We start from the raw sequence: 13,312 nt of genomic DNA on the forward strand, positions 1-13,312 counted from the left end.
GTCTGAAATTTAAATTCTGATGGGCATAAAATGAATTAAAGCTTGTATTGGCTATTTCTTCATTTGTTGTTAATATCATTCGATTCTCCTGCTCTAATACGACATTTTAATACCAAGTATTCTAGCTTTCTTTGGTATGTGGAATTTATTTCAATTTTATTTAGATTTAATATTAATTGAATGAATCTTGATTTCATTTGAAATTTGATTTTTTTTTTCTAGAATAACACAATCTTATAAGAAATAGCGACTTTCAGCATAGTAAAAAGCAATACACGTTTCTTCCCTGTGTTTCCCATCTAGAAATACATGTTTGGAATTTTATTTATGCTACTTACGATGAATTTAATCCACACACATATTCCATACTATTTTGGTCAGGAATGTTAAAATCCGAACCCGATTCTCTGTTTTCTTTTTTCTATAATTACAAACTGCCTTGCATCTCTCGCTCATGTTTCTCACATGCTCTTAAATAATTTATCGCCATTCATTTAAAACATAAAACAACTCAAATCGGATATTTTTCAAACATCTCTTTAATACATGTATTATGCAAATATGATGCAGGTACACATGGGACATTTCACAACGTTTTCACTTACGCTTCCGTCTTGATGCGCAGATCAAATGCATGTTATTCATATTTATAGGTATATCATAATTTTAATCAGACCCTACCCCTTACATCTTAACTCGAAAACAATCTCATTCAAGCTCATATATTAGGAGCGTGTTACAATGTTTTTAATGTGCTCTCTTTGCGTAGTCAATGAATTCGTGGTTATCCCCGAGTCGACTCGAATAATCCAGGAAGTCTGTTTAGAGTATATATATATATATATATACCAACTGCGAGCCCGATCTAAAATCCTTGTAGAGAAATGAGAATTTTGCTGTTTTATTTATTTTCTTGCTTTTTTTCTACTTTTTTCAGCCCAAATGATATTGAAATGCTTAAAAAGGTGGAAAGGCCGATAATTGTTCACTGAACAATTAGTCTACTAGTTTATTATATGTCTGTCTTTTTTTAAATAGAAAAAAAAACATCCTGCATACAGATTTATAGAGGAGAACGGAAGACCTTCTTTGTTGCTGTAGCAACAAGAGTTTCTAGTTATTAAGGTCTTCCGTTTCAGACGGAAGACCTTATAGTGATTCTACTGTTTTTAAGGTCTTCCGTTTCAGACGGAAGACCTTATAGTGATTCTACTGTTTTTTCTTTTTATTATTAAAGGTCTTATATCAGACGGAAGACCTTATAGTGATTCAAAACTGTTTCTTTTTTTTTTTTTTTTTAGGGTCTTCCGTTCCAACGGAAGATTTCCGATTTTTCTATTGTTTCTTTTTCACTATTATTATTATTTTTTTTTCCAAATTTTGTGCGGAAACAAAGACGATTTCTCAGAGAAACGGATTTATATGACATTTACAGGAATGATGTATCATGATCTAAACTGCAAATTGATACATTTTCATTATTTTTGAAAATTCACTTCCGGTCGGAAGTTATCGCCCTCAAAATAGAATTTTAGCTACCATTTTGTCTGCACAAAAACTTCAAAAACGATCAAAAGCTCAAAATGCTGAAATTTTCACTTCCGGTAGTACAGGACATGTATCTAGTTGTGCAATTTATGAAACTTTTTTTGCCACAAGTGCCTAGTATGGAAAATATAGGGTCGGAAACAAAAACACAAATCATTGATTTTTTGAGACATTTTGCATAATATTTCTTATAGTATAAACATTTTGATTTTTAAAATATGCAATTGTCAATATTTATGCAAAATGATAATATCTTTCATATGATATCAAGAAAAAAGTGCTGACTCATCACATTAAGGGGCAAAAAGGGCCAAAAGTCTTCAATCGATTACTCTTTAGCAGTGAATATTTTGTTGTACATTACTGAAGCAAAAATGTTAATCTTAACAATCTACAACTGTATATTATAATTTTCATGTCGTATTATACATAATTAGGGGCCACAAGGGGCCATGATGATCAATCTTTAACACTTTATATCTCAAAAATGAGAAATATTTAGACAAGTGATATTGAACAAAAGATGTTTAAAATAATGTTCTAAACAATATGCAACCTTTCATTTTTCATGAAACGTCCCCATTTAGGGGTTGAAGGGTTGGCCCCTAAATATTTCTTTTGCGAATATCTCGGAAACAAAAATGAATCTCTGAATAGTTGTTGAACAAAAAGCGTTCAAAATTTTAAGAGCTTTAAGGTAAAATCAAGAAAAAGGGGCTGGGTACTCGAAATAGGGGCTGAGAAGGGCCAACAGTCTTTAATCGATAACTCTTTAGTAGTCAATATTTTGTTGTACATTACTGAAGCAAATTTGTTTATTTTAACAATCTACAACTATAAATGATGATTTTCATGTCGATTGGTACATTATTAGGGGCCACAAGGGGCCAGAATGCTCAATCTTTAACGCTTTATATCTGGAAAGTGAGAAATATTTTGATAAGTGATATTCAACAAAAGATGTTCATAGTAATGTTCTGAACAATATTTTATAAATTCATTTAGATTTGCGAAACGTTTTAAGGAATTAAGGGTTGGCCCCTAAATATTTCTTTTGCGAATAAAGAAACGAAAAAGAGAATCTCTGAATAGTTGTTGAACAAAACATGTTCAAAGTCTTGAGAGGTTTAAGGTAAAATCAAAAAAAGGGGCTGGACAAAAATTAACTTTTTCGAGAGGGGCCAAAACAATTTTCAATCGATAACTCTTTAGCAGTCAGTATTTTGTTATACATTACTGAAGCAAAAATGTTTTTCTCAACAATCTACAACTATATATTATGATTTTAATGTCGTATGGTACATAATAAGGGGCCAAAATGCCAAATCTTTGACGCTTTATATCTCAAAAATGGGAAATATTTTGATAAGTGATATTGAACAAAAAATGTTAGAAATAATGTTCTAAACAATATGCGACCTTTCATTTTTTTTTAACGTCTCCGTTAAGGAAAATTTTAAAGGGTTGGCCCCTAAATATTTCTTTTGCAAATAACTGAACGAAAATTTTTTCTATTATTAATAGTTGTTCACTTCAAAAAGTGATCAAAATTCTGAGAGCTTTAAGATGATATGAAGAAAAAAGCGCTGATCCTTAATATTAGGGGGCGTGGACCAAAATCGAATTTTTAAGTTTTTAATGTAAAAGTGTCTTTTTAAAATATGGAGACAAAATCTTAATCAAAAATCTTATCTCAAAACCAATTACAAGACCCACTACTTGCTCGCAACGAAGATCGAAATCTAGTTTATTATTATTATTTTTTTCCCCTTTTTGTTTTGACGATTTCTCAGAGATGACTGGAAAAATTCTCATGAAATTTTCAGAGATGATAGAGAATGAAAAAAATTCTTTCAGATGCAGTTTTCAGTTTTTCAAAATTCACTTCCGGTCGTCAGATATGTCCGATTTCCGCTTTTTTCAAAAAAGTTTTGTCCGAGTCATATCTCAGAAATGGTAAGAGATTAAGACACCAAACTTACATGAGTAATAGATCTTGATAAGTAGGCAAATTCAGTTGGGTTAAAATTGTCCGCCGTCACTTCCGGTCGTCACAGGAGTGATCAAAGAAATAAAAAATTTCAATTTTTCTTTTATGAAACTTTTTTTGCATCAGTTTATAGCATCTTATTTGTAGTTTCGAAATATGTCAGTTCCACCGGAAACAAAAATCGACAACTTCCGGTTATAAGAGAAAAACTGCATATTTTGAGTATTTTTCTTTCCCATAAATATTTTTTACATTTGAAGTATTTGTAATGATTTTTGGATATGTTATTTAGACTGCAACTGTCTACAGTAACGTCAAATATCTTTGTAAAATTCACTTCCGGTTACGTGATTTCCTGTCCTCAAAATGAAATGTTATCATAGCTAGATCTCATAAACGGTAAGAGATTAAGACACCATACTTTAAGAAGTAGTAGATATTGATGTGTAGGCAAAACCAATTGGGTTTAATCGTCCGCCGTCACTTCCGGTCGTCACAGAAAGTGATCAAAGAAATAGAAAATTTCAATTTTTCTTTATAGAAAATTTTTGCATCACATTATAGCATCTTATTTGTAGTTTTGAAATATGATCAGTCCCACCGGAAACAAAAACGACAACTTCCGGTTATAAGAGAAAAAATATATAATTTCAGTATTTTTCTTTCCCATAAATATTTTTTATAGATAAAGCATTTGTAATGATTTTTTCATATGTTATTCAAACTGCAACTGTCTACAGTAAAGTCAAATATCTTTGTAAAATTCACTTCCGGTCGCGTGAGTTCTTATCCTCAAAATGAGAAGTTTTCATAGCTAGATCTCGTAAACGGTAAGAGATTAAGACACCAAACTTATAACTGGTATATTTTGATGAGTAGGCAAATCATTTGGGTTTAACATTTCCGTCGTCACATGCAATTTAAAAATAATGGTCCGTGGGGTCACTTCCGGTTTGTCACAGGAAGTGATCAAATAAACCAAAAATTTCATTTTTTTCATGGAATCTTTCATAGTAATATTTTAGCATCTTTTTTGTAGTTTTGAAATATGTCAGAAAAATTGGAAACAAAAACGACAAATTCCGGTTATGAGAGAAAAACTGCATAAATTAAGTATTTTACTATCCCATAAATATTTTTTTTTATGAAAAGAGCATTTGAAATGATTTTAGGGCATGTTATTCACACTAAAATGTCTAGAGTAACCTCAAATATCTTTTCAAAAATTTCTTCTCGGTCACGTGATTTCTTGTGATATATTACAAGATATTTAAACTGTAACAGATCAAAACACTAAACTTATATGAATAATATACAATGATAGGGCTACAGATATAGAGTAAAATGTGTTCGCCGTCAGTTCTGGTCGTCACAGGAAGTGATAAAATTTAAAATGATTTTTGTAAATGTAATTAAGACTATACTTGTCTAAAGTAACGTCGAGAATGCAACTGAATCTTTTTAAACTCCGGCCGTTTGTTTTCATAATCAAATCATTTAAAATATTATATGTTTTTTAAGTTTCTTTTATTAAAAGGTCTTCATGCAGATAAATAGAGGAGAACGGAAGACCTTATTGTTGATTCTACTGTTTTTTTCTTTTTTATTATTATTTTTTTTCCCTTTTCTTTTTTTGACGATTTCTCAGAGATGACTGGATGGATTCTCATGAAATTTTCAGGGATGATAGAGAGTAAAAATATCTTTCAAATGCAGTTTTCAGTTTTTCAAAATTCACTTCCGGTCGTCAGATATGTCCGATTTCCGCTTTTTTCAAAAAAGTTTTGTCCGAGTCATATCTCAGAAACGGTAAGAGATTAAGACACCAAACTTATATGAGTAATAGATCTTGATAAGTAGGCAAAACCATTTGGGTTAACATTGTCCGCCGTCACTTCCGGTCGTCACAGGAAGTGATCAAAGAAATCGAAAATTTCTTCTTTTCTTTTTTGAAACTTTTTTTGCATCACATTATAGCATCTTATTTGTAATTTCGAAATATAACAGTTCCACCGGAAACAAAAACGACAACTTCCGGTTATAAGAGAAAAACTGCATATTTTCAGTATTTTTCTCTCCCATAAATATTTTTTTATAGATAAAGTATTTGTAATGATTTTTGGATATGTTATTCAGACTGCAAATGTCTACAGTAACGTCAAATATCTTTGTAAAATTCACTTCCGGTCGCGTGATTTTCTGTCCTCAAAATGAGAAGTTATCATAGCTAGATCTCGTAAACGATAAGAGATTAAGACACCAAACTTATATAAGTGGTAGATCTTGATAAGTAAGCAAATTCAGTTTGGAAAAGATCGTCCGCCGTCACTTCCGGTCGTCACAGGAAGTGATCCAAAAATCAAAATTTTTAACTTTTCTTGCATGAAACATTTTTTGCATCACATTATAACATCTTATTTGTATTTTTGAAATATATCAGTCCCACCGGAAACTAAAACGACAACTTCCGGTTATAAGAGAAAAACTACATAATTTGTGTATTTTTCTTTCCCATAAATATTTTTTATACATAAAGTATTTGTAGTGATTTTTAGATATGTTATATAGACTGCTTATGTCTACAGTAACCTCAAATATCTTTGTAAAATTCACTTCCGGTCGCGTGATTTTCTGTCCTCAATATGAGAAGTTATCACAAAGAGATCTCGGAAACGGTAAGAGATGGAGACGCCAAACTTGAATGAGTAATAGATCTTGATAAGTAAGGAAACTCATAAGGGTTAAGATCGTTCGCCGTCATTTCCGGTCGTCACAGGAAGTGATCAAAGAAATCAGAAATTTCAGCTTTTCTTTTTGGAATACTTCTCGGCATCACATTATTGCATCTTATTGGTTGTTCTGATATATGTCCGTCCCACCAGAAACAAAAACGGCAACTTCCGGTTATGAGAGAAAAACTGCATAAATTGAGTATCATACTATCCCATAAATATCTTTTATAGAAAGAGTATTTGAAATGATTTTAGAACATGTAATTCAGACTGCAAATGTCTAGAGTAACTACAAATATCTGTTAAAAATTGATTTCCGGTCTCATGATTTCCTATCCTCAAACTGAGTAGTTAACATAGCCAGATCTTGGTTATGGTAACACATCAAGACACTTAACTTATATGAATAATAAACCTTGAAGAGTGAACAACAGATATAGGGATAAATGTCTCCGCCGTCACTTCCGGTCGTCACAGGATGTGATTTGAAAAATCGAAAATTCCAACTTTTTTCTTTCCAATTTTTTTTTCATTACTTTATTGCATCTAATTAGTAGTTTTGAAATATGTCAGCTCCACCAAAAATAAATAAAAAAAAAAACAAAACAAAAACGAAAATTTCCAATTATAAGAAATAAAACAACACCAAAGGTCAAAAAGTCAAGGTCATTGGAAAAGTATTTAAATTGCTTATATATGCCACATAACCTTGACCTTTGATGTTTGACCTTGACCTTTGACCTTGACCCTTACCCAAGAGTTATTTTTTTATATTTAGCTTGATACAGCTTCAAGTGTTAAAGTCGAGTTTAAAAGGTTTTTGAATGACCTTGACCTTTGACCTCGATAAATGACCTTGACCTTTGACCCCATTGACCCAAAGGTCACAATCAAGCTTGAGTCCGTGGGGATTTTCACATCTCTCACTTTAACAAATGCTTATATACCCCCCCCCTTTTTTTCTTATTTCAAATCAATAGGAACCTAGAAAAATTTGCTACAGTTCAAACGACGCCACAGATCGACATGAAATTTAAGGATTGCAGTAGAAGACACATCAAAGAAAGTGTCCTGAGTGTTTAACAGTGAGTCTCTGAAGTATATAATGAAATTCTAATGAGTATCGGCAACAACTATATTTTTTTCTGTCTGAAATTTAGGTGCTGATGAGCATGAAAATTAATTAAAGCTTGTATTGGGTATTTCTTCACTTTTTGTCAATAACATTCGATTCTCCTGCTCAAATACGAAATTTTAATACCAAGTATTCTTGATCTCCTTTGTATGTAGAGTTTATTTCAATTTTATTTACATTGAATATTAATTGAATGAATCTAGGAAATAGCGATTTTTCCCTACCAAATCAATTTCTACGCAATTTAGATAGCTTAGATAAATTGCAGTTACCTCGCTTTGAACGGCGTGGTGTAGAGAAAATGTCCATGACTCACAACTGCATGAGATGTTTTGACCTATGACCTTGAAGAGTAGGTCAAGGTCATTGGAAAACTAGAGAAATTGTCGATTTAAGCTTAAAATCCAAATGACCTTGACCTTTGACCTTGATATTTGACCTTGACCTTTGACCCCTTACTCAAAAAGTAATAAAGAAATATTCATTACCTTTATCTAGATTCAGCTTCAAGTGTTAATCTCAAGGTTACCCCTATCTCTCTCTCTCTCTCTCTCTCTTTTTGGATGACCTTGACCTTGATAAATGACCCCCTATTGATCCAAAGGTCACAATGAAGTTTAATGTCGTTGAGGTATTTGCAACTCTTACTCTAACAAATGCTTATACCCCCCCCCTCCTTTCTTAAAAAAAAATCAACAGCAGTATAGAGAAAATGTCTACAAGTCAAACGACACAATATATCGACATAAGATTCGGAGTAAAAGCAAGAAAAGACCTTAAAGAAAGTGTCCTGAGAGTTTTAAGGTGAGTCTCTAAAATATAATGAAATTCTAGGGAAAATCGGCAAAATCTGCATTTTTTTTCTGTCTGAAATTTTGTATTGCTGAGCATAAAAATTAATTAAAGCCCGTATTGGCTATTTTTGCAATTTTTGTTAATATCATTCGATTCTCCTGCTCTATTACGACATTTTAATACCAAGTACTCTTGCTTTCTTTAGTGTATGGAATTTATTTCAATTTTATTCGGATTTAATATTAATAGAATGAATCTTGATTTCATTTGAAATTTGATTTTTTTTTCTAGAATAACACAATCCCAAGAAATAGCGACTTTCAGCATAGTAAAAAGAAATACACGTTTCTTCCCTGTGTTTCCCATCTAGAATTACATGTTTGGAATTTTATTTATGCTACTTACATTGAATTTCATGCCTATTTCGGTCAGGAGTGTTAAAACCCGAACCCGATTCTCTGTTTTCCTTTTCCATAATTACAAACTGCCTTGCATCTCTCGCTCATGTTTCTCACATGCTCTTAAATAATTTATCGCCATCCATTTCAAACATAAAACAACTCAAATCGGATATTTTCAAACATCTCTTTAATACATGTATAATGCACATATGATGCAGGTACACATGGGACATTTCACAACGTTTTCACTTACGCTTCCGTCTTGATGCGCAGATCAAATGCATGTTATTCATATTATTAGGTATATCGTAATTTTAATCAGACCCTACCCCTTACATCTTAACTCGAAAACAATCTCATTCAAGCTCATATATACACCTAGGAGCGTGTTACAATGTTTTGAACGTGCTCTCTTTGCGTGATCAATGAAATCATGGTTATCCCCGAGTCGACTCGTATAATCCAGGAAGTCTGTTTAGAGTATATTTATACCAACTGCGAGCCCGATCTAAAATCCTAGTAGAGAAATGAGAATTTTGCTGTTTTATTTATTTTCTTGCTTTTTTTCTACTTTTTTTCAGCCCAAATGATATCGAAATGCTTAAAAAGGTGGAAAGGCCGATAATTGTTCACTGAACAATTAGTTTACTAGTTTATTATATGTCTGTCTTTTTTAAAATAGAAAAAAACATCCTGCATACAGATTAAATAGAGGAGAACGGAAGACCTTCTTCAGCATTTTAAAGTCGTATCGCAAATTTCCAAATTTTTAACACCTTTTCTACGATATCTTTTTACCTAGAAATATTTTGTTAAAACATTTAGAACAAAAGAAGTGTAGAATTCCATGATCTTTCAAATGATATCTTTTAAAAAGGGCTGGCCCCTAAAATTAAGGGCCTAGAGGGGCCGAAAGTTTTTCCTTTATATCTCATAAAGTATTGAGAATTTGTAATACATCAAAGAGGCAAAGTTTTTCAAAATGTCAAGCTCAATCTATTGGAGTAATCAAAATACGTCCGTCGTCGTCACTTCCGGCCAAACCGGAAGTAGTCGAAAAACGCAAATTTTTGCCGTTCTTAACCCATTTTTGAGTAACTTATGTCTCTGGGAGCATAAAAATTAATTTTCCATCCGTCGTCATCACTTCCGGTCAAACCGGAAGTAGCAAAAATAGCTTATTTTTGCATTAATTAACATAAATTAAGGCGATTTTTTCATTTTAGGTGTTATTATTCACTTTTGTTACTTCCGGTTACTTCCGGTCAAACAGGACGGAAGACCTACTCGTTGCTTTGCAACGAGCTTTGCTCTAGTTATTATTATTATTTGTCTGACACGATTTCTCGACAACTACTGGATAGAATTACATGAAATTTTCAGGAAAGATGTGTTGTAAGATACTCTTGAAAGTTCCAAGACAGTTTTTGGAAATTCCTCTTTGGTGCCAAGTTTTGGACCATTTTCCTGATTTTAAAACGACATTTTGTCCACGATTAAACTCAAAAACGGTAAAAGATATCAATGTGAAACTTTCAGAGTTTACAGATGATGATCAATACTTTCCAGGACGCAACTTTTCGTTCGTCGTCAGTACTTCCTGTCGCTACCAGAAGCCAATTCAAAAAGTCCAAATTTTCAACTTTCTTTGTTTTTCAATATTTTTCATTTATTTTTGGAATATTAATAGAGACACTTCTATTGATGCTTACTATATAAGTTGTTTTAATATTGGTTAATCTGAACTTTAGATATTAATATTTGAAAATCTGAAGCGGGCCCAAGATGGCGGCTGTCTCTGTCAACTCCGACATTTCGCGAGTAGGGGCTTACGGAGGCAGCTGAGCGTTTGATTAAACCATTCTGACATATGGATACATGAAATGCAAAAAACTACTTGGACTCTCACGTAGTAGCACGTTGCAATTCAGTGTCAATCTTAAAAAACTTAATTTACGTTTCACTGCTTTAGTGTTACTGGGCTAGATACGATATGTAATGTGTACAATGTGTTAAATATACTTTCCTAACGCCGAAATAAAATAAAGGTAATAAGAATGTTTTATTTAATTAATTTCATTGAAGCTATTGCACCTCTTTAATAGATCAGTACAAAGAAAAGGTGCGAATATTTACGCGTGGCGTTTGACAAAATTATGAATAGTGGCCCGCCTTTTATGATTCTTAGACAGGTGTACTGTTGCAAAAGTATACACAAGTATATTTAAAGCAGTATTCCCAATAGCTAAATGGTTCGCGCGTTGGGGAGAAAAGAGAAAAAAAGGCGCATTCACGTTGGCGACCTGGATTCACTCCTCCTTGTGATCAAAATTTTGAATCACTTTTTAGTTCGATTTTACAAGTTTTTTTTTCCTGAATCGGACGGAAGACCTCTCGTTGCTCGCAACGAGATCGTATTTAGTTTTATTTTCTTTTTGAGTTGTTTGCTATAGTAGCCTTTACAGTTACCTAATTTCAGAATCAATAGAGCATGAGAGCCAATTAAATTTGCAACATCAACATAATTTTTTTTTCGTTCTGAGCACTTTTGGACGCCACCAATGGAGACAATTAGGGAGAAATTTTTGAAATTGAACTTCCTGTCTTTCAAACTGAAAATCTCAGGTTGATATTTTGAAACAAACATTTGTGACATCAGTTTGGGATCTTATTGGTTATACCATTTAGTTAAGTACTACAAAAATTCAGTGTGTCTGCTTCTTCGCTGATGACACTGGAAAAGATATGCATGCCTACTTTAATATCATCATTCAATGCATTTTTTGTTATTGTACACTGTACATATTCGATGAAAGCATGCTAACCGCTTTTCAGTACTTTCAGTACTTTGATTTTTTTTATTAGTGTTTATGCAGACAAGAGTGGGAGACAATTCCATGCGTCACCTATCACCAGTTACTAATTGTTCTAATCTCCTGGACCAGTTCAATGCTTTAGGAGAGGATTGTTTTAAGTCAAATTATAAGATCCCAGAAGTCTCCGGGCCCGTGGTATTTGATGCAGAAGTATGGAAAACAAGATGAGTTTGTGAAACACTGATGCCCCCGTATGGCAACATAGCGAAGGTTAAGCTTTCTCAAATGCAGATCAAATATGTTGGTACCAAAAGTAAGGCTTTTTCACAAGAAATACAAAATAATAAACGCTAGCTACACCTGTTCCAGGGTTATGACCAAGGTTAACATTTTATAAGATAGGACAAACTCCGGGTCAAGGTCAAAGGGTCAAGGTTGTTGGTTTCTAAAGAAAGGCCTTGTTTCAAAGATTACGTATGGGAAGTATGAAAGCGCTGGCCCTTACCGTTCAAAAGTTATGGCCAAGGTTAAAGTTTGTAAAAAGTAGGTCAAACTCTAAGGTCAAGGTCAAGGGTCAAGATTCTTGAAATCCAATGAAAGGTCTTGTCACAAGGATTACACATGTGAAATATGAAAGCTCTAGTCCCTACTGTACAAAAGTTATGGTCAAGGTTAAAGTTTGTAAAAGTAGGTCAAACTCCAAGGTCAAGGTCAAAGGGTCATGGTTCTTTATATCACATGAAAGGTCTTGTCAGAAGAATTAAATTTGTGAAGTATGAATGCCCTAGTCCTAACCCTTCAAAAAATATTGTCAATGTTGTATTTTTAAAGTAGGTCAAACTCAAAGGTCAAGGGGTCAAGGTTCTTGGTATCCAATGGAAGGTCTTTTTACAAAAATTACATATGTGAAGTATGAAAGCCCTAGTATTTATTGTTCAAAAGTTATAGACAAGGTTAAAGTTTTTTCATAAGTATGGAAATCTCCAAGGTCAAGATCAAAAGTATCCAATGAAAGGTCTTTCCACAAAGAATACATATGTCAAGTATAAATGTCCTGGTATCTATTGTTCAAAAGATATGGTCAAAGTTAAAGTTCAAAATTTTTGTGTTAAAGTGGGTCAAACTCCAAGGTCAAGGTCAAAAGGTCAAATTTGGTGATACGCAAAGAAAGGCCTTGTCACAAGAAATACACATGTGAAATATAAATGTCATAGCTCTACTAAATCAAAAGTTATAGGCAAGGTTAAAGATTTTGCGGACAAACAGACAGACAGGGAGACAGACAGACAGACAGACGGACACGACAAAAACTTTATACCCCCGAAACTTCGTTTACGGGGGCATAAAAATACCATAACATTACCATAACATTAATAGTTAAAACTAGGGATGGCAATCGATTACAGAATTGCTAATCGGTTAACCGCAAGACGTTCCGACCGATTAATCCGTTAATCGTATCAATTATTAACTACACTTTTTTTTTTATTTTATCTGTATTCATTTACACAAGAAAACTGAAAAGAGAATTATAAGAAATTAGAAACATTCTGCTCATTATCTTGATCAGAAAACTATATGTACATATAAATTATTTTATTTCAATTTCAATACATGTAGTTAGACAAGAAAAATTTAGAAAAGCCACTACTGTTCAAAAGTTATGGTCAAGGTTAAAGTTTGTAAAAGTAGTTCAAACTCCAAGGTCAAGGTCAAAGGGTCATGGTTCTTGATATCACATGAAAGGTCTTGTCACAAGAATTAAATTTGTGAAGCATGAATGCCCTTATCCTAACCCTTCAAAAATTAAGGTCAATGTTGTATTTTTAAAGTAGGTCAAACTCAAAGGTCAAGGTTCTTGGTATCCAATGGAAGATCTTTTCACAAGAATTACA

The sequence above is a fragment of the Saccostrea cucullata genome, unplaced genomic scaffold (assembly GCF_032062105.1).
Source record: "Saccostrea cucullata isolate Sc308-1 unplaced genomic scaffold, CSIRO_AGI_Scuc_v1 ctg4893, whole genome shotgun sequence".
NCBI lineage: Eukaryota > Metazoa > Mollusca > Bivalvia > Ostreida > Ostreidae > Saccostrea > Saccostrea cuccullata.